Source organism: Lissotriton helveticus, chromosome 5_1 (genome assembly GCF_964261635.1).
Source record: "Lissotriton helveticus chromosome 5_1, aLisHel1.1, whole genome shotgun sequence".
In the NCBI taxonomy this organism is placed as follows: Eukaryota; Metazoa; Chordata; class Amphibia; order Caudata; family Salamandridae; genus Lissotriton; species Lissotriton helveticus.
In genome coordinates this window covers 2,082,446,697-2,082,471,957 of record NC_136065.1, presented here as the reverse complement: position 1 = coordinate 2,082,471,957, position 25,261 = coordinate 2,082,446,697, and the positions used below count along the sequence as shown (strand labels likewise).

Genomic DNA, 25,261 nt, shown 5'->3' with positions numbered 1-25,261 from the left:
CATGTTTTCACTCAATATAGCCTGAGTGGGTCTGTTCTCCAGCCCCATAATCTGGTTCGATGTCTAGATTGTGTCCTGTTTACTGACCCCATTTTCTGAATGTGAGCAGCGTCAGTAGTGTCTAGGATCCTGTCTTGTATGTGGTGACGGGCCTGCCCTGACTGCAACCAGAATATCAGCCTTTGTGATCGCAAAAACTCTGTGTGCAAAGCAGGTAAGAATAATCCCATTCGCAAAATAAGAAATCGCAAAATTTGCGATTTCCTATTTGGCGCATGCATTTAGAAAATCGCAATTTGCAATTCCCTAAATGCTATTCTAGTAGCCATTGCAAATTGCGATATTGCTTTAAGGAATCTCAATTCCTAGAAAAATTCACTTTTTTGCATTTTTCAAAGTGCCATGTGGCTCACATGCATGCCCTTAGGGCATGTATGTGCACCACATGTGCACTAATGCACATTTCAAGGGTGCAACAGGGTGTCCTTTTGGAACCCTTGCATCCTTAAAATTGCGTGCGTAATTTGCGAGTATAGTCGCAAATTGCGCATGCAATTCCCATTCATTCCGCCTACTTAGAACCAGAGTTTTCCCACCAACATACCCATCATTATACTCTAAAAGACCCACAATAATACGTTCACACAAACAGCATTGTATGACAACACATAAAAACGAGAAATACAGACTATAGACTACTTCAAATCAATAGTGACAGATCAACACTAACCACACATAGAGGGCTGGAGGAGACAGAGTGGGGATGTTGGAAAAAGAATTATCGGCAATGGAAGTGGCAGAGGAGAGGATGGGGAAAGGGAAAAGTTGGCCAGCATCCATAAGGCGGCCAAATCTGAAAGAAAGGCAGGAACAGTTGAGTCATCATTCACAAAGGGCACTCACATTGCGAAACATTAGATTTGTTATTAAAATGTTGAGTTGGAGGAGTAGTATGTTCCACATAGCAATCCTTCATAGCTTAATTTAGCAATCTGAGATTCTTACACTTTAGTTATTATGTTTTTTTTATTTTATATGTGCTATTTATAGAGCAAGGATCTAACCTTGGAGTAATTAGGGGCGCGCCTCCCTTGAGCTTAAAAAAGAATCATCAGTAAACTCCATTGATGCAGGGTTAAGGAAGTGGTTGGGAAGAGAATTGTCCACAGCAAGGTACGCATGTTCGACACTGTAGGCTCTTAATTGATAGTTATAAATGTTAGAATAATGCACCACTGCATGCAATCCATCTAACCTCTTCAGCGACACTCTACCACTTCTGATCTTCAAAGAAATACCATCCTCCCCTTATGATGTAAGATCGTTAATGCTTCACCAGTGCAAGGCAGATCCCCGACTGTCTAAAAGCAGCACAGGTATCCCCCATCCTTAAAAAACATAACGCAGACAGCTCAGATCTGAATAACTTCCATCCCATTTCCAACATCCCCACACTGGCAAAACATCTTGAAAAGTACGCTCAATCACTACTCTGCTCACACATTCAGAAATTCCAACTGTTGGATCGAATTCAATCTAGTTTTTGGAGAGGGCACAGCACCGAATCTACTCTCACTCACTACTTGAATGACATTTTAAAAATTTCTAGACCAAAATGACTCTTGCCTCCTGATCCTCCTTGACATATCTTCTTCCTTCGACACGGTTACCCACATCAAACTATTATCCACTCTAGAACACAGGATGGGCCTATCAAGGTCGGTATTGAAATGGTTCTCTTTCCTCCAAAACAGATCCCAAAGAATCAAGATGAATCAATCCCTATCTCAACCGTATACAGTAACTATGGGGGTTCCGCAAGGGTACGCCATGTCACCATACTCTTCAATATATTTTTGGAACCATTAGCACATGCTTTGAACTCCGTGGACATTCTTTTTCATATGTAAGCGGATGGCACTCCACTTTATCTGAAAATCACCCCCCCTGAAGACTTCATCTCACTCAACTCTATCCTGATGAACACTCCAACTGGCTTACTGACAACTACCTCCTGCTCAACACCTCCAAAACAGAATTCCTTCTCATCATTCCCCTAATCATACTCCCAAGATTGACCTCTGAATAAAACATCTTACAGCCTTCGTCTGCTCCCCCCACATTATTTGGGTCAGCTAAATCCCTCGGAATCGCACAAGACATGCACATGAAGAACCATTTCAGCAGTGCAACCAAGGGAGCTGAACATCAGTTGAGTATACTAAGGAATCTCAAACCATTCGTTCCACAGGAAGACTTCAAATTGGGGGGACAAGCTCTAGATTTGCCAAGACTAGACTACGGTAGTTCCATGCTCTGTGGTCTCCCCAAACAGAACTTGGCCCCACCAAGGGCTTCCATTTCTGTAGTAGGGGATCTCTGTGTATAGTCATAATCTAGTGAATAGTCCCACCCATGTGCTTGGACCCCGGAGCAATCAAAAATAATCTCTTAAGGTGTTGAAAAATGCAGAACTGCACAGACACTTAAGAGAGAATTAAAGACAGATAATGCAGCCTATATTCACAGGCTACACTGTCCAGTACTTCAACTAGAAATTCCACCAAAAATCCACAAACAGCAAAGCCTGTCCAGATTTCCCTTGCTTTAACAGCAAAAACCCTCTGGCATGATAGAGAGGAAGACATAGACAGACAAGCCCAATAGGCTGCCATTATGTGGCTCAGAACAGGATACTGTGCCTTGAAGAGAACTTTCCAGAACTTCACAGTATCCCAGAATGCACTGCAGGTCCCTTTTACTTTCAGTTCTTTTTTCCGGCTCCTGCAAGTAGGACCCTGGGTCATTGAGCTCTCCCTTTTCAAGGGTATATTGGTGATTTATTCACTTTTTCAAAGTTATTTGAGTGCTTTTCTTGAAGTACTTTGCTGTTTCTTCCTGTTTGTCTTTGGGTGCACTCTTAATTGTCAAATATGCCTGCATTATTCGACAAATGCCCTGAGTGCTCCAGGAAGGAAGGCCAAGTCTGACCCACACGAGGTGTGTATCATCTGCCTTCCTTCATCCCATGTCCCAGAGGAGTGTGACATTTGCCAGGGTTTCTCTAGCAGGACCCTGAGGGATAGGATGAAGATCAGGCTTCAGGGCCTTGAAGACAGAAGACGGAAGGCACAAGGTGGGTCTGGGGGGGCTTCATCTGCCCATGCTGAGGCCTCTGGGGGCTCCTCAGGGGCAGGAAGACCAGCAAACGTCCCCATTCTCCGTCGGCGTCGATTGCCCCGACCACGACGTCGAGAGGGATGACTGCAGTCTGATGCCCGTCTCCCCAGGGCTCTGGGTCGAGGCGACGTTCGGCGTCGAGGGATCTGAACAGGCCGCCATCGAAGTCTCCAGTGACTATTTCGTCGTCGGCGTCGTCGTTGAGTATTCGACGTCGAGAGGCCCGGCGTCGGCGCTCGCCGTCAAGGCGACTTCGCCGTCGGCGAAGAGGAGAAGTTCATCATCGAGGGGATCCTTGACGTCGAGGAGAAGATCGCCGTCGAGGCGTAGACGGTAGACGTCGAGGCATAGGAGGTAGCCGTCGAGACGAAGAAGGTCGCCGTTGAGGCGAAGGCATTCGCCGTCGAGGGATAGGCGCTCGCCGTCGAAGAGGCGAAGCTCGCCGTCGAGGGGCCAACGCTCTCCGTCTGGTCGCCGTTCTTCGACGCCGGGAAGGCGCGGAAGGAGTTCTGGTGCCAGGAGTCAGTCTGGAAGGCGTCAAGTGCCTATGGAAGACTCTCCAAAGTCCCAGCCTAGTAAGGAGGGCGGTTCACCGGGCTCGGTGTACTCTGTTGTATATACCCCTGCTAGGCCGAAGACAGTTACTCCTCCTTCTCCTCCTCCGTTACCGAGAGGACTTCCTCCGCGGGCTCCCACCCCGCCTCTACTTCCGCCTCCTCCACAGCCTCAACCGCAACCCCAGTTGCTGGCTGACAAGCCTCCTCCGATTCCTCCGAGGAACGGTTCGTTGCCACGATTTCCGACTCCTCCTAAGGGGACCCCTCGGCCGAGGGCTCCATCCAAGCCAAAGTCTCCCGTCCCGGTGGAACCGACAGGGCGACCGAAGCCAAGGAAGTCGCGATCCTGCTCCAGACGGAGAGGGAGGTCGCGCAGTCGTCACAGATCCTCTATGAGGTCAAGACGGCGCCACAGGAGGCGCGGATCACGGTCCCGCATGGACTCTTCCAGAACCAGGTCCTTCTTCCCGACCTTGTCAGACTCCCCGGGGCGAGGGTGTCTCCCGTGGACGACATCAGCACGTTCCAGGATGTTCTCTTGAGGGGTGCAGCGAAATTGGGAATCACGGTGACTGCTACGACGTCCGTGATTTTTGAGACACTTCACAAGAAGCATTTGTCTCGCCCTCTACTACCGCTCGTGCCAGGATTGGTAGAGCTAGCGGAGGAGCTGTTTCTTACACCTGCAACGACATAAGCCGTTCCATCCCGTCTTCTTAAGAAGTACAGGGCTCCGGATTCCGACCCGGCTTTTCTGAGGATTGACCCTGTTCCGGACTCCATTATAGTGACGGTGGCCAGAAAACAACACTCTACCTCTCCGTCTTCTACCGTGCCTCTGGATAAGGAAAGCCGATGGATCGACTCAAATGGCAGGAAGGCCTGTGGGACGGCCTCTACGTCCATGAAGGCCGCAAGCGATACTGCTCTGCTAGGGCGTTATGATCGTGCCCTGTGGGAATCCCTCCAGCAGTTCGCGGAACTCCTGCCACGAGATAGGACGTAGGATTTCCTGGAGATCCAGAAGGAAGGGATGCTGGTTTCGAACCGGGTCATCAGCGCGGCCGCTGATGGCTCTCTTTTGGCGGCCCATGGGTATTGTCATGGGATCAACCAGCGACGCCATGCCTGGCTCAGGCTCACATCACTCAAGCCGGAGGCCCAGCAGCGAGTGGCTAATCTGCCCTTCTCGGGGGAGACCCTGTTCGGGAAACATGCAGATGATGAGATGGCCCGCATGAAGGCGGAGGCCGAGACTCTGACGGCTGTGGGCTTGGAGAAACCCAAAGAAAAGAAAGCCTACCGCCCGTCCCAGAGAGGGTATGGGGCACAGGGCGAGGACAGGCTTCGGGACAGCAGCAGCAACAACAGCAGCAGTTCCGGAGGCCCTTCCAGAAGCGCCAAAAGGGTAGAGGAGGTCAGCAGTCCTCTACAGCGAACAAGGGCGTGGCCGGGTCTCGACCCTGAGCTGTTACTTCCCCTACATCCGTTACCCGCTCCGGTGGGGGGAAGCGTTCAATTTTTTTCTGGCAGAGTGGACAAAAATTACTCAGGACAAGTGGGTGCTGAATATTGTTTGCAATGGATACAGTCTTCGGTTCACCAGCCCGCCTCCATCAATTCCTCCGGTCAGCTCGCAGTTTCAGCTGCGCGAGCTCCAGGCGGAGGCCGATATCCTGTTAAGGAAAAGGGCGATAGAAGACATACCTCTGTCTCAAAGAGGAAGAGGTCTGTACTCCCGGTTCTTCCTGGTCCGCAAAAAGGACAAGAACGAGTTCAGGCCCATTCTGGATTTGCGACAAGCAAACAAGTGGATTCGCAGAGAGAAGTTTTGCATGCTGTTGTTGCATCAGATTTATCCTCAGCTGCAATGGGGAGACTGGCTGTGTGCCATAGATCTACAGGATGCATACTTCCATGTGCCCATTGCACACAAACACAGGAAGTTCCTGCGATTCCAAGTCGGCGCCAATCATTATCAGTACACAGTACTGCCATTCGGACTGAAGTCTGCGCCCAGAACATTCTCGAAGTGCATGGCAGTGGTAGCCGCACACCTTAGGAAGAACAAGATGTTTGTCTACCCGTACCTGGACGATTGGTTGATCAAGGCCTCCTCCTTCTCGGAAGCTCAAGCGCACTTCCAGAAGACGTGCGTTCTCTTGAACAAGCTGGGGTTGCACATCAACATGTCCAAGTCTGAGGGAGGAGCTACGCTAGCAACCAAGATGGCCGCGTAAGCTCCCGGCTCCGCCGACCTCCGCCAGCAGCTCGTATATCCTGATATGGATCCTGAATTCGTACCGAACCCCCGTGTTCTGAGGTGTTCCTGAATCTGAAGGGGCAATCCCGAGATTTCCACCTTCTCGAATTATGAAGATACGCCGTGTTTTCATTCCCGGCCTAACCCAGCATGGAAGCCGGGGCCTCGATTTCTGACCCATCCGGGTTGTAGTTGAACAACATCGGCCGCGAGACTTGGGCTTCGTCCGGTCTCCCGAAGTGGGGCATATTCTGATCGTTTTGGATGGTGACACTGTGATCGGTTGATTCCGAAGATACAGTAGCGTGACTCACCGGTTGCTGTGGTCGGGGGTCCGTCTCCCGGAGACTCTGCTAGCCGCCCGGCTTGGGCCCTCGCTTGCGGCGAAGGTGTCGATATTGAGAGACTGAGAGCGCCCATCGTTGTAATTGGCTTTACGTGTGCCTGTTACCCCGGAGTAGGTGACTCCGGGGTTCGAGTCCTGCTCTATCGCTTCGTGAGAGGGGATGGAGCGGGCGGACGGTACGCCATCACTTCAGGCTGTAATGGCCGCCACTCGCAGTTCACCGCCGCCATCCAGAGGATGATTGTAACAGTGGACGATATCTGCCTGAGACCGGACTACGACCCTTCGGTATGTTTTCAGCAAGCCGTGGTGCCTGCGGTGCAGGGTGCGTTTGAGACTGAGGACCCCGTTCGGAAACCGGATTTGATGTGTTTTGTCGGTTCCCAGATAACAGCCTGCGAGCCTCTGACTATAGTCAGCTCATCCGGCTCAATCCCGATGCCGCCTACGATAGACATGGACAGTTTTATATGCCGTAATAAGTTTCTCAGTGACTATTGGAGTGTTTTATTATCCTTTTCCTCCTTCCTGGTTCAACCATGTTCTTGGGACTCATTTTCGGTGGACAGCTATCCTCGTTTGATTTGTGGACATCGAGAACTATTATCCTGGTTTCGATCCTACTGCACTGACCTGGACTTTTCAGAGCGCCCTGATTCTTCCATTGTGATGGTGGTACGGGTGGGAAGGGCTCGCACGAAAACCCGTAGTGGCCAGGGTTGAACTTGACTGACTGGGTTTGATAAAATACCTTGATTCAATAAGGGAATTGCACTTTATAATGATGTGGGAGTCGGTGGTTTTTGCTGCCCCCCCCCGGTTGGCTTATAACTTTAGCTTCATACTGTCTTGATTATGTTTCGGGGGGTCGCTTCTGGCGGGGGGGTAAGAGACCGGGGGCATGTTCGATTTCTCCTCCTCCACTCTTCTCCTTCTTGTAGGGTTAGTTCTTGGGCGACAGGCACGCAGCTAGTGGGGTTAGGCCGTAGCCATTGCAGGGGTGCAGGGTGGGGGGTTTCGTGGGGTTTGTTATTTTATCTTATTTTGTTCTATGGCCTTTTTCTTTCCTTCTTTCCTTTTTTACGAGAGGTGGGTTGTCTATCCTAAACTGATTTTCTCATTCATGTGGGTGTCTACTCCGACCTTAATTATTCTGTATTTTGGGTGGATGGGTCTCGCAGACGGAAGTCAACCTGGGTTGGTTAGCACATTGTCTGTCCTTCTTTATATGCTTACATACGTTTACGTCATAGATTCATGTATATTTGTTTATCTGCATTGCCGTAGTCGCCCATCGCCTATTGTACTGTATCTTAAAGTATGACACCCTATTTCTGTAATGCCTCCTCTTGTTTTCTTCAATAAAAAGACTTAAAAAAAAAATAAAAATTAGTGCAAGTGTGTCCCGACTCCGGTCCAGTGCATCCAGTACTTGGGAGCCTCCATCAATACGCTGTCAGCAAGCGTGTCTCCTTCGAAGGAGCGACGATTATCACTCCTTCGGAAGGCTCAGGCTCTTATGACCACTCCATCTACAACAGTGAGGACGGTGTCTTCTCTACTGGGATCAATGGCCTCTTGTATCTTCCTCACGCCACACGCACGGCTGCACATGAGACCATTGCAGGAGTGCTTGGAGGATCAGTGGGATCAGAGGAAAGGGTCTTGGGACGACAGGATACGACTGTCTCTGCATGCTCTTCAGTCTCTGAAGTGGTGGTGTTCGGCTGAGAATCTCCTGAGAGGGGTTCCCTTCCACAAGGACATTCCCACGCAGACTATCGTGACGGATGCGTCTCTCCACGGCTGGGGGGGCGCACTCCGGAGACTTACAGATTCAAGGGACGTGGTCCCCGACGGAGTCCACGTACCACATCAATTTCCTGGAACTCAGAGCTGTTCACTTGGCGCTGAAGGCCTTTCTTCCGTCCTTCCAGACCAACTCTCTGCTTGTGCAAACGGACAATACGACCATGATGTATTACCTCAACAAGCAGGGGGGCTCAGATCGCGCACCCTGTCGCAGGAGGCGCAGGCGATCTGGCACTGGCTTCTGGCCAGAGGACTGACAATAACGGCTACCCATCTACAAGGTGTGCAGAATGTTCAGGCAGACACACTGAGCAGACTGATTCAGGAAAATCACGAATGGGTCATAAACGACGAAGTACTAGTAGAAGTCTTCGCAAGGTGGGGGACTCCAGACGTAGATCTGTTCGCCTGTTTGAGTTTGGCGGCATGGCTCCTGAGATAGTGCAATATGGCCATTTGAATCTCCCAGAAGATTGCATGGACATACTGAAGGAGGCTAAGCGACCTTCCACTAGGACTTCTTATGCTTACAAGTAGAAGAGGTTTTGCATCTGGTGCAAGTCCAAGAACTATGACCCGACGACATGTAATGAAAATGTCATCCTTCTACATCTTCTTCATCTGGCGCAGTCTGGCCTTAATTATCTGGCTGCATTGACTGCCTACAGGAAATGCCCTTCACAGACTTCCTTCTTTCAGATCCCTGTGATCAAAGATTTTTTGGAAGGCTTGAAGAAAGTGTTCCCTCCTGTCCGGCTTCCTTCGCCTTCATGGGAATTGAATGTGGTGCTGTCCAGATTGATGAAGGAGCCTTTTGAACCTATTCATGAGGCTTCGTTGCAGCACCTGACCTGGAAGGCGGCGTTCCTCGTGGCCATTACATCGGCCCGCAGGGTGAGTGAAATTCAGGCGTTGTGTTGCCAAGAACCTTATACTGTATTTCATGCTGCTAAGGTTGTTATGCGTACTCACCCTAAATTTCTTCCTAAAGTTATATCTGACTTTCATGTTAACCAGACCATAACTTTACCCACGTTTTCTCAGAATCCTTCCTCTCCAGCGGAAAGGTCCCTGCATTCCCTGGATGTCAGGAGGGTGTTGAAATTTTATCTGGATAAAACCAAGGATATTCGTAGGTCAGACCAATTGTTTATCAATTATGGATCAGCCAGGACAGGTCTTGCTACCTCTAAACAGTCCATTTCTAGGTGGATTGTGTCCTGTATACAGTTGTGTTACCAAAAAGCTGGTAAGACCTTAGAGGGTAAACCTAAGGCTCATTCCACCAGGGGCAATGCTGCCACGACTGCTTTGCTCCGTAATGTTCCAATTGCAGAAATCTGCAAGGAGGCCACTTGGAAGTCGGTCCATACCTTTGCTAAGCATTACTGCCTGGACACTGATGCCAGGGCAGACGCTCAGGTTGGGCAGGCTTCGCTGCGAAATCTGTTCGCACAGTACTTGTGTTATTTCTCTTTTCTCCACCGCCGCTTTGGTGTGGGGATGGGCTTGCCATTCTATTCACTAGATTATGACTATACACTGAGATCCCCTACTACAGAAGGAGTAGTTTCTGTCCTGTAACTCCAGTTCTGTAGTAGGGGTATCTCTGTTATAGTCATAAGCGCCCGCCCTCCTCCCTGGTGGGGAGAGATATTCATGTAAGGAATGCTACAGGTCTGGCGTTTTACGCCTTCAAAAAGAACTGAAAGTAAAAGGGACCTGCAGTGCATTCTGGGATACTGTGAAGTTCTGGAAAGTTCTCTTAAAGGCACAATATCCTGTTCTGAGCCACATAATGGCAGCCTATGGGGCTTGTCTGTCTATGTCTTCCTCTCTATCATTCCAGAGGGTTTTTGCTGTTAAAGCAAGGGAAATCTGGACAGGCTTTGCTGTTTGCGGATTTTTGGTGGAATTTCAAGTACTGGACAGTGTAGCCTGTGGATATAGGCTGCATTATCTGTCTTTAATTCTCTCTTGTCTGTGCAGTTCTGCATTTTTCAACACCGTAAGAGATTATTTTTGATTTCTCCGGGGTCCACGCACATGGGCGGGACTATTCACTAGATTATGACTATAACCGAGATACCCCTACTACAGAACTGGAGTTACAGGACAGAAACTACTCCTAATGCCGCAGCCAGATTGATTACTGGGACAAAAAAAATGATCACATATCCCCAGCCCTAAATCCCTAAACTGGTTGCCATACGATACTAGAATACAGTTAAAAATTGCCTGCATAACTCAAAAAGCCCTTCATTGGAAGACCCCCATTTATCTGGCTCAAAAACTAGAATTATCAGGGGGTTGCAGAGCGTCACAAAGTGGATTTCAAAGCTCTTGAAACCACAGATTTTCCACAAAATGAGAACGAGTAACGGAGCCTTCTCAGGCATTGCCCCGAAGGCTTGGAACTTTCTTCCTCCGGAAGTCCGTCAAATCTCCTCCTCTGCTTCTTTCAAAAAGGAAGTGAAAAAAATCCTAATGCCCAAGTTTCTGACCTAAAGGCCTCGGCTCCTATGCTTCATTCATGCCCTCTATTCGGTTGTCTTGATTGACTTTTTACATGTTTATATACCTGGGAATAACATTGTTAGCATGCTATGTACATTTTTGTGTTGAATGTCCTTCTCCCATTACTGTATCTGTCTGACCCCAAAGTAAAGCGCTCTGATACCCACATGGGTAATGCATGCACCCTGCATATATATGTAACAAATGTTCTCTTCCCAAAATTGTATCCTACTTACCCAAAATTATGAAGCGCTCTGATACCCGCTTGGGTCATGTTCGTGCTATACAAAACTTTATAAATAAAAAATAAATAAATAAAGTGTGCAAATTTAGCATCGCAACAATGTCTGTAGCTGGTAAATTTCAAGGACTTTGGAGTTTGAGTCGTAACATGTGATGGTTACTTCTCCTTGCAGATTACTCAGGCTGTTATTCCTCATCCTGTGAATCTTCCTAGGTGTTACTGGATCCTGAAACTCCTGTGGGTGGCACCATTAGCTTCAACTGCGGCCCGATCTGCTCCTAGGCAGGATTACAAGGTGCTATAGAACTGCACCATTCTTATGCATATGACCTGAATCTGGAGTTCCATTCCTAAGTATTCCCCTTTTGATTGTGAATGCTTTTCAAAACATGTTTCACAAAGAGCAGGAATGCCTCCATTAAACCTCACCGCTTTTAAACAATCCTGTGCTTGTCGGATGTGGAGGTTGGTCCTGAGCTCGCACTATGTCGCTCTGTGATGCCTGGGTGCTAGGCACTGTGAGAAGTTGGCCTAATATGCAGTGCTCACTATTCTAGTGATCACTATGTATCAGTCCAGACAACCCTTATTGATGATTGGTTGTAAGTCAACCTTATAGACCAGCTATCCTAGTAGCATGGATACGAGCAGTCTAAGGCTAAGACTCTAGAGGGTGTGTTAAGCCAGCTGTTTTACCATCACATATACCACTTGAACACCAAGTGAAAGGACACCACACAAGTTGTTATGAAAATAAATGTATGTTTATTTCTAACAAGACTACCCTGGCTCTTTATGAGACAGGGAGCTAAGCACACAACAAAACTCTTACGAAAATACTTTAAGTCGCACAATTTACACAAATGCCCGAGGGACACGAAAAACCATATACACAAGAAGTGGAATGCGAAGTTACTAGCAGGTAAGTAATACTTTTCAAGACTGTAGAAACGCTAGGCCTAAGATGCTGAACCCTTGGATTTGAAGCAGGAGGCCTAGGGACGCCGTGTGCAGAGTGGGAACTCTCACGCGTAATGCGGGAACAAGTCTATGGATACTAGCAATCACAAAGTTACTGTTCTCGGGCGAACCCGACTAGGTGGGTCGAAAACAAGAGTGGATCCGAACACTTAGAGTGTTGGACTATGCTGGAGCACCGGAGTACTCGGTTTACCTAGCCATGGGGCTGCGGCTGCATAGGGTTCAAGTTGCGTCAGAAACCCTCGTTGACGAACCAGGAGCCTGAAGAAAAGAAGTTGCTGGCAGGCGGCCAGTGAAGAAGTTCGTGGAGATCCAAGCCTGGATCAGGGAAGAAGAAGACCTGTAAGCAGAGGGGACCAAGTTCTGAATCACTAGCCAGTGATTTAGGTGGGCACCAGGATGGCATCGGACGAAGTCACCTCGACCAGGTGAGTGGGCGCTGCTGGGCTCTGCAGTCTCTCGGACCAGGAGGCGTTGTCGGCGACCAGGGTGGAGGTGCGAGCTGTCCCACGAAGATATCTGCTGTCGACGTCGCTGGACCCAGGATTGGGGCAACAAGTCTTGGCAAATGCAAGCCCACGCGGTGGACTTAAAAATGGCGTCTGGTGTGGGCCAGGAGGGTCCGGGGTGCTCCTCTGTTGGAGGGGAGCAAAGGCCAGTCTGGAGCAACCAGACCAGCGGTGTTTGTCGTCGAAGTTCGTCGTCAGAGGGCCACTAGCCAACGGGCAAGCGACCGGGACAACGCGGTGAGCAGCAAAGAGCAGAAGGGCCCCACGCAGATCTCGTGGATGCAGGGGGGCTGAACTTCGGTGCTGGAGCTGCTCAGGGTCGGGGCTTCTCTTACCCCAAAGCACTCAGTCGAGGGTCACTCGGTGGTCGTGCTGGACAAGCGTCGTGCAGTCTTGATGATGGCCGGTCCCTCGAGGTCTCGTGGCACCCACGGGTCTCAGCTGGGCTGAAGATGTAGGTTGAGGTCAGAGGTGCCAGGGAAGCCGGTTCTCGTCGAGTTGGGCAGTCTTGATCGGGAGGAGAGACTTACAGCAGACCGCGATGCTTAGTTGGTGCTTGCTGCTGCAGGGTGACTACTCCTTAGTCACAAGGGAGAAATCTTAGGAAGAGTCTTGAGTTCCTCTCGTAGAAAGTCGGTTCAGGATTCAAAGATTGATCTAATTTGGAAGGGGGGCTGCTCCTACCTTTATCCTGCAAAAGGGGGCTGGCACGCGACTAAGTCCTGCCCTATGGGTGGGTCTAGGGGAGGGTGGTTACACACCTCTCCTTTGTCCGGTCTCTCCCCAGCTCAGGGGCTGGTGTGCCCCCAGAACTGGTTTGAGCCGGCCTATGCACAGTGAGCACCGGGGTGCCACTTGCAGTCACCTTCCTCTAAAGCCCTGCCTACCTGGGATACACAAAATCCTGTCTGGGATGGTGCTGGCACCGCCCCTGACAGGAAACCCTTTGTCCATGCCTCCGTTGCTGGAAGGACTCCCAGCAGCAGGAGGGCAGACTTGTGTCTCGGTGGCAGCATCCATTTTGTGGAGCTGAGGCTATGTCTGACTTTAACCGGGGTTACAGGTTACTTACATGTCGTGTCCCTCTAGAAGGGTGGAATGCTAACCCCGTCGCCAGAATTGGCGAGGGGTTAGTATTCCAATTCGTATGACACCTTACTCGACATGTTTTGATAAAGCGATACCAGATTTGGCATATAACCGCGAGGATTATAATGCACTTAAGAGTATATGGTATGCGTTATCATGGAACAGCTATTAGGACTTGGTTCCGCAAGCTGCAAACAGGCTCAGCTCATGCCAGAGCACCATCTCACATTATTCCAAGCACTCTGCCTTCAGGATTGTTTAAGGCCTGCCATAGGAGTGACTGATGGGAATATATGTGTCCATTTTAGGGTTAGATATAGGTATACTATATCTAAAGCAAAGGGTGATTACACCACCTTGCCCCAGCTGTCGTGCAGCCAGTTGTGTCAGATTTGGATGGCCAGCCAGGGGTGGCATAATACATGCTGCAGCCCCTGGTAGGCCCTGGGTACACCTATGCCCTGGGTACCTAAGGTACACTGTACAGGGACTGCTAAGGTGACTCAGTATCCAATTAGATATGTACCTAAGGTACATGGAATCCATTTTACAGAGAGAGCAGTAGGCCTGGGGTCCTGAATAGCAGGGCCCCAGGTCAACTAAGTCAGAAAACCAGCAAAACACCAGGCAAAAAGTTGGGGGCAACCATAGTCAGGGATCTACCTTCCTACATAACCCCCCCCCCCCCAAAAACGAAAGGAGATAAGGCTATCCTTGCCAGGTAAGCCTATATTGCCTGAGTGGCCATATAAGGAAGTACCAGCACTGGCATGGTTACCCCCTATCTCATGGTCCACTAAGCAATCCCTCACCCTAAGGGTGTCTGAGGGTCTCCACCATAGGGAATCTCTACCTGTGGTGTGCTTTGGCAAAGTAAAAGGCTGGTGCTGAAATGGAGTACTGAAGTGAGGCTCCACTAATTGTGGGCTCAGCTTCCTCCAATCATTATCCACCATAGAGGCCTTTCTTTCCAAGACTGAGTTGTTTTGGGCTCTCAGGGTCAACCTCTGGCTACCTACAGCTGGAGGTTGGGTCCCTCTGTTTGGCTTACTGGAGGGACAGGTCAGGTCTGGGGCCCTCAGGTCCCAAGTTTGGCTGTGCCCAACAGTGTCCATCTGGGGGAGGTCCCTAACTAATTTTAAGGGGGATCCCTCAGGAGTGTGTTTTATTTTTACTTGGCTAGGTCTGCTAGCTTCAGTGCCCTTAATCTGCTGATTGGGAAATTCTTTTGGACAGGGGGCCCTTTGGGGTCCACCACTGGCCTCCCTGACCTCTACAGCCCTGGGCTGACTGAGGTAGGGTAGAGAGGGGCAGGTTACCTGCTCCAGACTGGGTCCCACCTTGGAAGGGTCCACTGACATCAGGGGTTCTGCCAGGCTAGGCCTGACTACCTCTGGGGCAGTTTCTTCACAAGGGGTCAGATCAGTTCCCTGAGGAGGCTGATCCTTTCCTAAAGTCTGGTGGGAGGGAGATTTCTCTTCCTCCTCAATGCTCTCTGTCTGAGTGGAGTGATCCATAGTTTCAGGCTTCACAACACTATTATCTGTCTGAGTTTGAGCTGTGGCCATCACAACTTCACCAACCTTTTCAGGAGGGGACTCAGTTTGGGTATGGGCTGTGACCATCACAGCCCTGCTAACCTTTTCTGGGAAGGAAGCTGTCTGAGATTGGGCTGTGACTGGCACAGCCCTCCTGACCTGTTCAGGGGGGGCATCTTGGACTGGGGCTGTGGCTATCACTGCCCCACTAACCTTACCATGGAGGTTCACCATTTTTAAATGGGTTTCTTGCTCTACCTCAGCCCAGGCTGAGGTCTCTAAATCATTCCCCAGTAGGCAATCTACAGGCAAGTTGGATGACACTGCCACTCTCTTGGGGCCAGTGACACTTCCCCAGCTGAGATTTACCACTGCCATGGGATGAGTTTTCTTCACTCCATCAATGTTTGTCACCTGGTATGTGGCACCAGGTAAAAGTTGCCTTGAGGGGACTAGACTCTCAGTCACCATGGTGATGCTAGCCCCTGTGTCTCTGTAGGCCTCAACTTTCATTCCATTGATGAGGGGCTCTTGTCTGTATTTGCCCAAAGTGTTGGGACAAGTGGTGAAGTTGGCAAACCCCATGCCAGTCTCACAGACAAGAGTATCTAAGTTTGGGGACCTGGTTAGGCCAGAGTCCCCAGGAACTCCCAAAGTAAATGCACCCAGATTCTTGGGGGCACTCCCACCACCTGGGGGATTACTACTAGTAGTAACAGGAGGTTTGGGAATGTTACTTGGGGGTATGTTCTCCTTATTGTTGTTCTTTGGGCAACTGCTGTCAGTTTTCAAATGACCCACCTGTTTACAGGGATAACAATAAGGTTTCTTCTGGTTATTGGAAGGATTCTGGGACCCACCCCCCTCAGAGGATTTTTGGGGCCCTGATGTGGTTTGATCGGGAGATTTATTCCCACCCTTCTCTTGAGGCTTGGTTGATTCCTTTTTCTGGTCACCACCTTGGTTCTTGGGCCTAATCCTGGTTCTGACCCACTTGTCTGCCCTCTTACCCAATTCTTCTGGAGAGGTCAGATCAGAGTCTACCAGGTGCTGGTGTAATAACTGGTTCTGACAATTATTTAAGACTTGCTCTCTCATAATTAGATTATACAATCCTTTGAAATCAGTAACCTTACTACCCAGTAGCCAGCCTTCCAAAGCCTTAGTGGCACCATCCACAAAGTCAGACCAGTCCTGAGACTGAGTTTTCTGGGTGTCTCTGAACAGCAACCTGTACTGCTCAGTGGTTAAGCCAAACCCATCAACCAGTGTATTTTTCAGGACCTGGTAATTGTTAGCATCCTCAACTCTAGTAGTGAGGAGCTTATCTCTACCTTTGCCATCAAAGGAGAGCCACAGTATAGCTGCCCACTGACTGGGGAATGCACTGCACAGTGCAGGCCCTCTCCAAAGCAGCCATCCATTTCTGGATGTCATCCCCTTGTTTAAAGGGGGGCACTATCTTTGTCAGGTGTTTAGTATCTAAACCCTTCTCTTTATCTCTTGGGAGATTGCTGCCACCAGTGGGAACTATCCCACTCATCTGCTGCTCTCTAGCAAAGGCAAGCTTTTCTTTGGCCAGGGCAAGTTCTTCCCTTTCAATCCTCAGAGTAGCCTGTCTCATTCTGGCTTCATGCTCTATTCTCTGAGGGGAAGTCAATCTCCTCTGGGGAGAGTTCCTTCTCCTCTGAGAAGAGGCATTCGAGTGCAGAGATCTATTGGAGTCCCTAGAAGGAGATCTATTTCTCCTAACTCCAAGGTTAGGCCTAATTAGGGTCAGTACTGGGGGTCCCCCAGATCCTTGCCCAAGTAGGTCTAAGTTGGCCCTAGTGAGTCTGCTGACTAGTTCAGGCCTGTCTGCCTCATCCCCAGAGAGCTCCTCTTCTTCCTCCTCCTCAACTACTTTGTCAGTGTCAAGGAGGTCTGGATCACCAAGGTGTCCCTCTAAGGCTGGCATATTCCCATCTCCCTGGGATGCTTTCCTAGCATCATTAGTCTCTAAGAGACCTATCAGAAAGGGAATGGTGGGGTTAGACCCCTGTTTCAGTTTCCTGGAGGTACACACTTGTCTCATCTCCTGGAAACTGAGAGCTGCATATCTTGATTTGACCTGTGGAGGGTCAATAACCACAAGGGGAGTCTCAGTAGACTCTCCATGGGTAGACATGCTTTTCTAGTGAGGTGTAAGTGGTGCACTTACCTACACTATATGTTTACCTACTGATCCCTTGCTAGAGTTGTAGTTTAGGGTGTGCTAGGCCCTAGGAGCTACAACAGCTGGTTCAGTAGAACTCAGAGTATTCTAAGCTAAGTTATATGTACCTCAGTACTTATGTGATCTTTCAAATGATATTCTTAGGATACGTGTGGTAAAACAACAGCAAGCTCAAATCCCAACCGCTGCTCACCAATGTGAGAAGTTGGCCTGATATGCAGTGCTCACTATTCTAGTGATCACTATGTATCAGTCCAGACAACCCTTATTGACCCTTATAGACCAGCTATCCTAGTAGCATGGATACGAGCAGTCTAAGGCTAAGACTCTAGAGGGCGTGTTAAGCCAGCTGTTTTACCATCACATATACCCCTTGAACACCAAGTGAAAGGACACCACACAAGTTGTTATGAAAATAAATGTATGTTTATTTCTAACAAGACTACCCTGGCTCTTTATGAGACAGGGAGCTAAGCACACAACAAAACTCTTACGAAAATACTTTAAGTCGCACAATTTACACAAATGCCCGAGGGGCACGAAAAACCATATACACAAGAAGTGGAATGCGAAGTTACTAGCAGGTAAGTAATACTTTTCTAGACTGTAGAAACGCTAGGCCTAAGATGCTGAACCCTTGGATTTGAAGCAGGAGGCCTAGGGACGCCGTGTGCAGAGTGGGAACTCTCACGCGTAATGCGGGAACAAGTCTATGGATACTAGCAATCACAAAGTTACTGTTCTCGGGCGAACCCGACTAGGTGGGTCGAAAACAAGAGTGGATCCGAACACTTAGAGTGTTGGACTATGCTGGAGCACCGGAGTACTCGGTTTACCTAGCCCAGGGGCTGCGGCTGCATAGGGTTCAAGTTGCGTCGGAAACCCTCGTTGACGAACCAGGAGCCTGAAGAAAAGAAGTTGCTGGCAGGCGGCCAGTGAAGAAGTTCGTGGAGATCCAAGCCTGGATCAGGGAAGAAGAAGACCTGTAAGCAGAGGGGACCAAGTTCTGAATCACTAGCCAGTGATTTAGGTGGGCACCAGGATGGCACCGGACGAAGTCACCTCGACCAGGTGATTGGGTGCTGCTGGGCTCTGCAGTCTCTCGGACCAGGAGGCGTTGTCGGCGACCAGGGTGGAGGTGCGAGCTGTCCCACGAAGATATCTGCTGTCGACGTCGCTGGACCCAGGATTGGGGAAACAAGTCTTGGCAAATGCAAGCCCATGCGGTGGACTTAAAAATGGCGTCTGGAGTGGACCAGGAGGGTCCGGGGTGCTCCTCTGTTGGAGGGGAGCAAAGGCCAGTCTGGAGAAACCAGACCAGCGGTGTTTGTCGGCGAAGTTTGTCGTCAGAGGGCCACTAGCCAACGGGCAAGCGACCGGGACAACGCGGTGAGCAGCAAAGAGCAGAAGGGCCCCACGCAGATCTCGTGGATGCAGGGGGGCTGGAGCTGCTCAGGGTCGGGGCTTCTCTTACCCCAAAGCACTCAGTCGAGGGTCACTCGGTGGTCGTGCTGGACAAGCGTCGTGCAGTCTTGATGATGGCCGGTCCCTCGAGGTCTCGTCGCACCCACGGGTCTCAGCTGGGCTGAAGATGTAGGTTGAGGTCAGAGGTGCCAGGGAAGCCGGTTCTCGTCGAGCTGGGCAGTCTTGATCCGGAGGAGAGACTTACAGCAGACCGCGATGCTTAGTTGGTGCCTGCTGCTGCAGGGTGACTACTCCTTAGTCACAAGGGAGAAATCTTAGGAAGAGTCTTGAGTTCCTCTCGTAGAAAGTCGGTTCAGGATTCAAAGATTGATCTAATTTGGAAGGGGGCCTGCTCCTACCTTTATCCTGCAAAAGGGGGCTGGCACGCGACTAAGTCCTGCCCTATGGGTGGGACTAGGGGAGGGTGGTTACACCCCTCTCCTTTGTCCGGTCTCTCCCCAGCTCAGGGGCTGGTGTGCCCCCAGAACTGGTTTGAGCCGGCCTATGCACAGTGAGCACCGGGGTGCCACTTGCAGTCACCTTCCTCTAAAGCCCTGCCTACCTGGGATACACAAAATCCTGTCTGGGATGGTGCTGGCACCGCCCCTGACAGGAAACCCTTTGTCCATGCCTCCGTTGCTGGAAGGACTCCCAGCAGCAGGAGGGCAGACTTGTGTCTCGGTGGCAGCATCCATTTTGTGGAGCTGAGGCTATGTCTGACTTTAACCGGGGTTACAGGTTACTTACATGTCGTGTCCCTCTAGAAGGGTGGAATGCTAACCCCGTCGTCAGAATTGGCGAGGGGTTAGTATTCCAATTCGTATGACACCTTACTCGACATGTTTTGATAAAGCGATACCAGAGTTGGCATATAACCGCGAGGATTATAATGCACTTAAGAGTATATGGTATGCGTTATCATGGAACAGCTATTAGGACTTGGTTCCGCAAGCTGCAAACGGGCTCAGCTCATTCCAGAGCACCATCTCACATTATTCCAAGCACTCTGCCTTCAGGATTGTTTAAGGCCTGCCATAGGAGTGACTGATAGGAATTTATGTGTCCATTTTAGGGTTAGATATAGGTATACTATATCTAAATCTAAGGGTGATTACACCACCTTGCCCCAGCTGTCGTGCAGCCAGTTGTGTCTGATTTGGATGGCCAGCCAGGGGTGGCATAATACATGCTGCAGCCCCTGGTAGGCCCTGGGTACACCTATGCCCTGGGTACCTAAGGTACACTGTACAGGGACTGATATGTACCTAAGGTACATGGAATCCATTTTACAGAGAGAGCAGTAGGCCTGGGGTCCTGAATAGCAGGGCCCCAGGTCAACTAAGTCAGAAAACCAGCAAAACAGGCAAAAAGTTGGGGGCAACCATAGTCAGGGATCTACCTTCCTACAGGCACGATACCAAATCCTGTAACAAATGCACCCCTAAAGCTCTTGAAGACTATCAAGAGGTGGAAGGCAAGCTGTACCTGGCAGTGACCCACAAGAAATGTTCATTCCTACCCCCCAGGTCACTTTCTTCAGTAAGTCTCACAAATGGAAAGATTGTCTTTGAAAAAGAGCATTAGACAAATGTCCTCCAACATCTTCCTCCTCTTAACATCTTTCCAATTCAAGGGCAGGTCTTGTAGTTGGCGGTCCCCTTCCTCAACTCCAACCTCAACGTCATCTGCTGGGCCCTTTCTGATCCTTAAAAAGATGCACATGCAATTCCCTGGGCTTTCTTAGAATGTGTATGAGGTTGCTGCTTGTAAGAGACTGTGCTACCAATTTGCAGCTTAAATGCATGTGTAGTGTATTTGGTATTTCTATAGCGCCGAATTACCCAAAAGGCAACAGTGCATTTTATATGTTCAAAGGCAAGCTTAAATTCTCCCGGTAATTGGAGAAGAGGTTGAATTGTGGACAGTTCATCCATCTTTAAAGAGATGGTTCGTCTTAACTAAATTGGAGAAATGTTGGGACGATCCTGTTGGATACGGATATGTGGGTCCAGGTCCTAAGGGCAAAGACCGAAAACGCCTGTTGTCTTGTTTTTTTCCTTTTTTACATTTCTTAGTCTTCATTTTGAACGAGAAGCGCCCTTCCCTATGCCCTCCTCTTGCTCACCCTAAGGTCCTCAGCAGTCCCAGGTAATTTCACTGGTGGCTTCTGCTTTGGCCCCAGCTCACCTGATCTGCCTTTGGTACATACGGCTGTCTCAACTCCTCTGCTAATGGCCTTGATGTCCAGTGCATTTACAGACCATTTGTGCCTCCTACAGTGCCACCTAAGATCAGGATTGCTAGGAATGTTCCTAATTAGGATGTAGGTGTGTTTGTTTTTTCAATGGTGCTGGTCACAGAATCGTATCCTTCAGTGAACTGGGCCCCTCCCTTATCATGCTACACTATTGCCAGAGGTCTGCCTTGCCTGAATGACATGCCTTTGCCTGCACCACCATTGTGAGCTCAAAGCTTTGTCAGGATGGAGGTCCATTTTTGCTCTGATTTGAACCACATGCTGGTCTCTATTTGGACTCTAGAATGCCAGTGGCCTGGATACTTCAGAAGAATTGCAGTAAGACTACTCTCATTCCACCCCAACTGTGGAGAGTGGCTCCTTTACCATGCTGGTTTGCATCCAAAGCCATGTAATGGAGTCATTCCTTACCTTTACTGATGCACTTGTAGATCCACTTCTGGGGCCTGTTTAAATACTTTTTTCACCCCGATGTTGAGTTGTCCAGGTGTAAGATGTTACACATCAGCACTTAGGACCTGAATTATTTCTCAATGCACCCCCTGTGGAGAGCATGGTGATCCATGCCTCTTGCTCTGCATTCAACCCCAATGCCTTCTCTTCCACTCGTTGAACAGTGAGTTAAAGAGAATTAATGCCCCAGGTAAAAATATCTTTTCTTTAAGAATTCTATTCGTGCTCTCATAAAATGTCATCTGCCTGTTGTCCCACACTTGTGGCCTCTGTGAAATGCACACTTGGTATTTCCAAATATCCCAGAACACTTACATGCACCTTTTGTTCATGGTGCTCGGAATACAACCAAACAGATTTTGTTGTCCAGTCCGGACATTACTCTGTTGACCGTATATTGGTCCTAGCGTTGTTATTCGTGATCACGCCTGGATGAATTCCATCAGGATTTCAGTGGTCATCCAAGCCACTATTATGGACTTTTTTCATTAAATGGTGCAAGACGTTTTGGAGACCAAGCCGATTCTGCACATGAAAAATTCATGGAAAACTGCACCACTGAGCACTCCTAGGACTAGCATCCTCAGCACACCAATTTCATCAGCAATGCCAGGAATTTTGGGGCTAGTCCAGAAGCCTTCTCTTGTTTTATCTTTTCAGAGACAAGAGTGGTGCCAAATAAAGAGGGCAGAAACAGCAGAAAACTTTTAATTTGACCTTGTGCGAAAACACAAGTGGCTGGTGAGGGTAAGAAAGGGCGTATTTGCCATTGTTTGGAGACTTGCTGATCCATCATTTCGGATTGATGGGTCCTTCACATTGTTCATTCAGGATATAACCTTCCCTTTCAAGATGCTCTCCAAAATTCTATCTAAAATAACATGAGGTTTTATGACATAGACTGACATGAGCATACTATAACATTAATACAAACAGCAGGAAAAATAGCAGAAACGGTCTATTTGTAACACCATTTTCAACTTTTTTAGCATGATCTTTCATATTTTTGGCATAGAGCGAGGCTTCCGTAACTGGAGGCACAGATTAAAAGTTTTTATAGGCATGGGTGGCAACCTCCAGCAGAGGGTCACTGCCCAGCACCATTTTACAGACTAGAACACAGCAGATGAGCACATGGTGAGATTGAACAGGAGGCCACAGAACATTGCTCACTTACACAGGATAGGTCAGTCGTCAAAACTCACTATTAACAAACATTATATGACAACATACATATTCAAAATTAAAGGCAGCTGAATTTTCAACTATATTTCAGCATTTCACTGTATTTTTGGCGCTAAGATACTTATAGTAAAATCATATTCGTAGCATAGGTTGGCTGCAGATACACATGCTATGCCCACTCCTGCCATCTAGTGTTGGGCCTAGACTCAGCAAGTTTATTTTTTTTAATTTTTTTTATTTAATGCGATTTTATATAGCGCGAACTTTACCCAAAGGTGTCAGAGCGCTTTAAAAAAGAACCAGTTGCAAAACATAAGGACTTAGGATTACATGCGTTAGATAAAAGATACAAACAGAAAAAATTCCAAATGTACAAGATGTAAAGTCACACAAGGAAGAGATACAACCAGAAAGAAAAATTGCAAATGTACAAGTAGTAAAGTCACTCCAGGAAGAGATACAAATGGATATACTCTAAGAGTCACATAGGAATGGTAGAGATTACAAAGGTCTACTGCATATACTAGTGATTTTTCTCAGGGAAAGTCTTTATGGTCGACGTTGTGCGTCAAATTCTCTCCTGCGCGAGGTATTGAGCATGTTCAACTGCATCTTTGTTAGATTGTTTTTTTCCGCCATTAGGCTCAGACGGTCTGCGTTGGAGGTCTACTGGGTCGATGCCCATTCGGGCTACAGATGGAGATAAATCAGCGATCGAGAACGAAGACTGACACACCACCCCAAAGTGAGAACATTTCAAACTAGCCTCCCCATCCACGCCATTGTGTGCCCAAGCCCTCGGGCTCTGGTCAACATAAATAGCAAACCTCAGAGCCAAGAAGGAACAAGAACCTTTTCAATCCCAATCGGGCAAAGAGGCCAAGAGAGAGAGAGGAAATGGACACGAGGCACCGCAACCAACATCGAACTCAAAACACACATCAACGCCGACTAAATACAAACATAAGACCTCGGCATTGGACAGACATCGACCCATTTCAAACAAAAGTCGACTCTGACAAAAGGCAAGAGACATTCTTCAACATCGAGGAAAACCTTGCAGACAAAAAAAGCAAAGACACCTTCCGCCGCAACATTGTTAAAGATGCCAGAAAAGACATGATAGATATTACCACAACAACCTCAAATGGAAGAAGAGGGAAATGTTTTTGAAGACTTGCAAAGAATTATGAAAACAAAATTCACAGAGCCAACCACAATACAGAGCCAATTATTGGATGACACACAGCCACAACCTAAACGACTGGCAACAGAGCACAGGACCACAAGCCCCATGCCCATTAGTTAACCTATTTCCCCTCCTACAAGGTCACCATCAGCAACACAAGAATGTGAGGGAGGAGAGGAAAACTCGGGGCACACGCAAGAAGATGATTACTCAGACTCACAAAGAGATACACAGCGTACAATACTGACCAATGATTGTCTCAATGCTAAAAGCCTCCAAAGTGATTTTTAAATATCCTGTAAAGTCAAGAGTACTCACCGCAAGGATTGCGAAAAATGACACCCTAGTGCGGACTCCCTTGTGGGCACAACAACAGCACGTTAAAGATCAGCATCACAAAGCTCAGGTGACACTCCATCTCCTGACAAGGAGAGTAAGAGAATTGGCGCTGCAGGGAAAAGGTGGCAACTGGCCATGCCAATCATGGGGCATCACCAGTTCGGTACACCTGTCAAGATACAACCGGCCGCCTGGGTTGAAATGGAAGATCTGTTGCAACATGACAGGAAAAGAGGGGAGGTCCTAGTTGCAGAGGGAAAGCAAATTTCAAATGCAACAATACGATAGGCACTGGATAGCTCAGATACCGCGGCCAGAGGAATAAACTCATCTGTTATGCTACATAGGCATGCATGGCTCCGCATATCCGAGTTCAACCCTGAGGTACAGCGATACATTCTCAATGTACCCTTTAAGGGTGAGCACTTATTTAGTTCAGAAGTACTCAATTAAAGAAAATAAAGGACAAGGAACCACTAAATAATTAGGAGCCTTGCAGTCCACCAGTCACATGCAGCCTTTTCTCCGCTTCCAAAGGGGGGATCTCCAAGAATAACACCTAGGAAACCCCAAACTACCAGAAACAGCAACAACAATGCCACCAACTCTCAAGAACAGATTAATATCGAGGTGGTTACAGAGAAAGAGGTGTGGCATGCCCACAAAGACAACCAAAACCAGCAAACAGTGACTTACCAATCATTCCCCCCGATCATACATCGCCTGTCGGGCAACACTACAGCAATACCATCAGCTGTAGCCTAAAGTAACAACAGACTAATTGGTCTTAGAAATTGTAAGACATGGCTATTGTCTGGAACTCAAAAAACAAGCACCTAGAACTGCTAAAAGAAAAAGTAAAAGCGCTAATACAAAAAGTGGCTATAGAACCAGTTCCACTCAAACATCAAGGGAAAGGAGTATACTCCCTATACTTACTAATTCCCAAAAGAGACGGAACGCTACTCCTCATCCTAGGCGCATGTTCAATAAACCCCTGCATCCTATCAGAACACATTTATATGGGAACATTACAGGATCTAATACCACTACATAAGGAAGGCGACATTTATTTATTCAATTTATATAGCGCGCTATCACCTAGCAGGCATCCTGCTGGGAA

The 25,261-nt window shown here is 48.6% G+C and overlaps 1 protein-coding gene across 4 annotated transcripts in view; it reads left to right on the top strand.

The window, feature by feature from the left end:
• LOC144756332 (decapping and exoribonuclease protein-like) overlaps positions 1-25,261 on the top strand; it is a 123,329-nt gene that overhangs the window by 81,280 nt on the left and 16,788 nt on the right. The window lies entirely within an intron of this gene.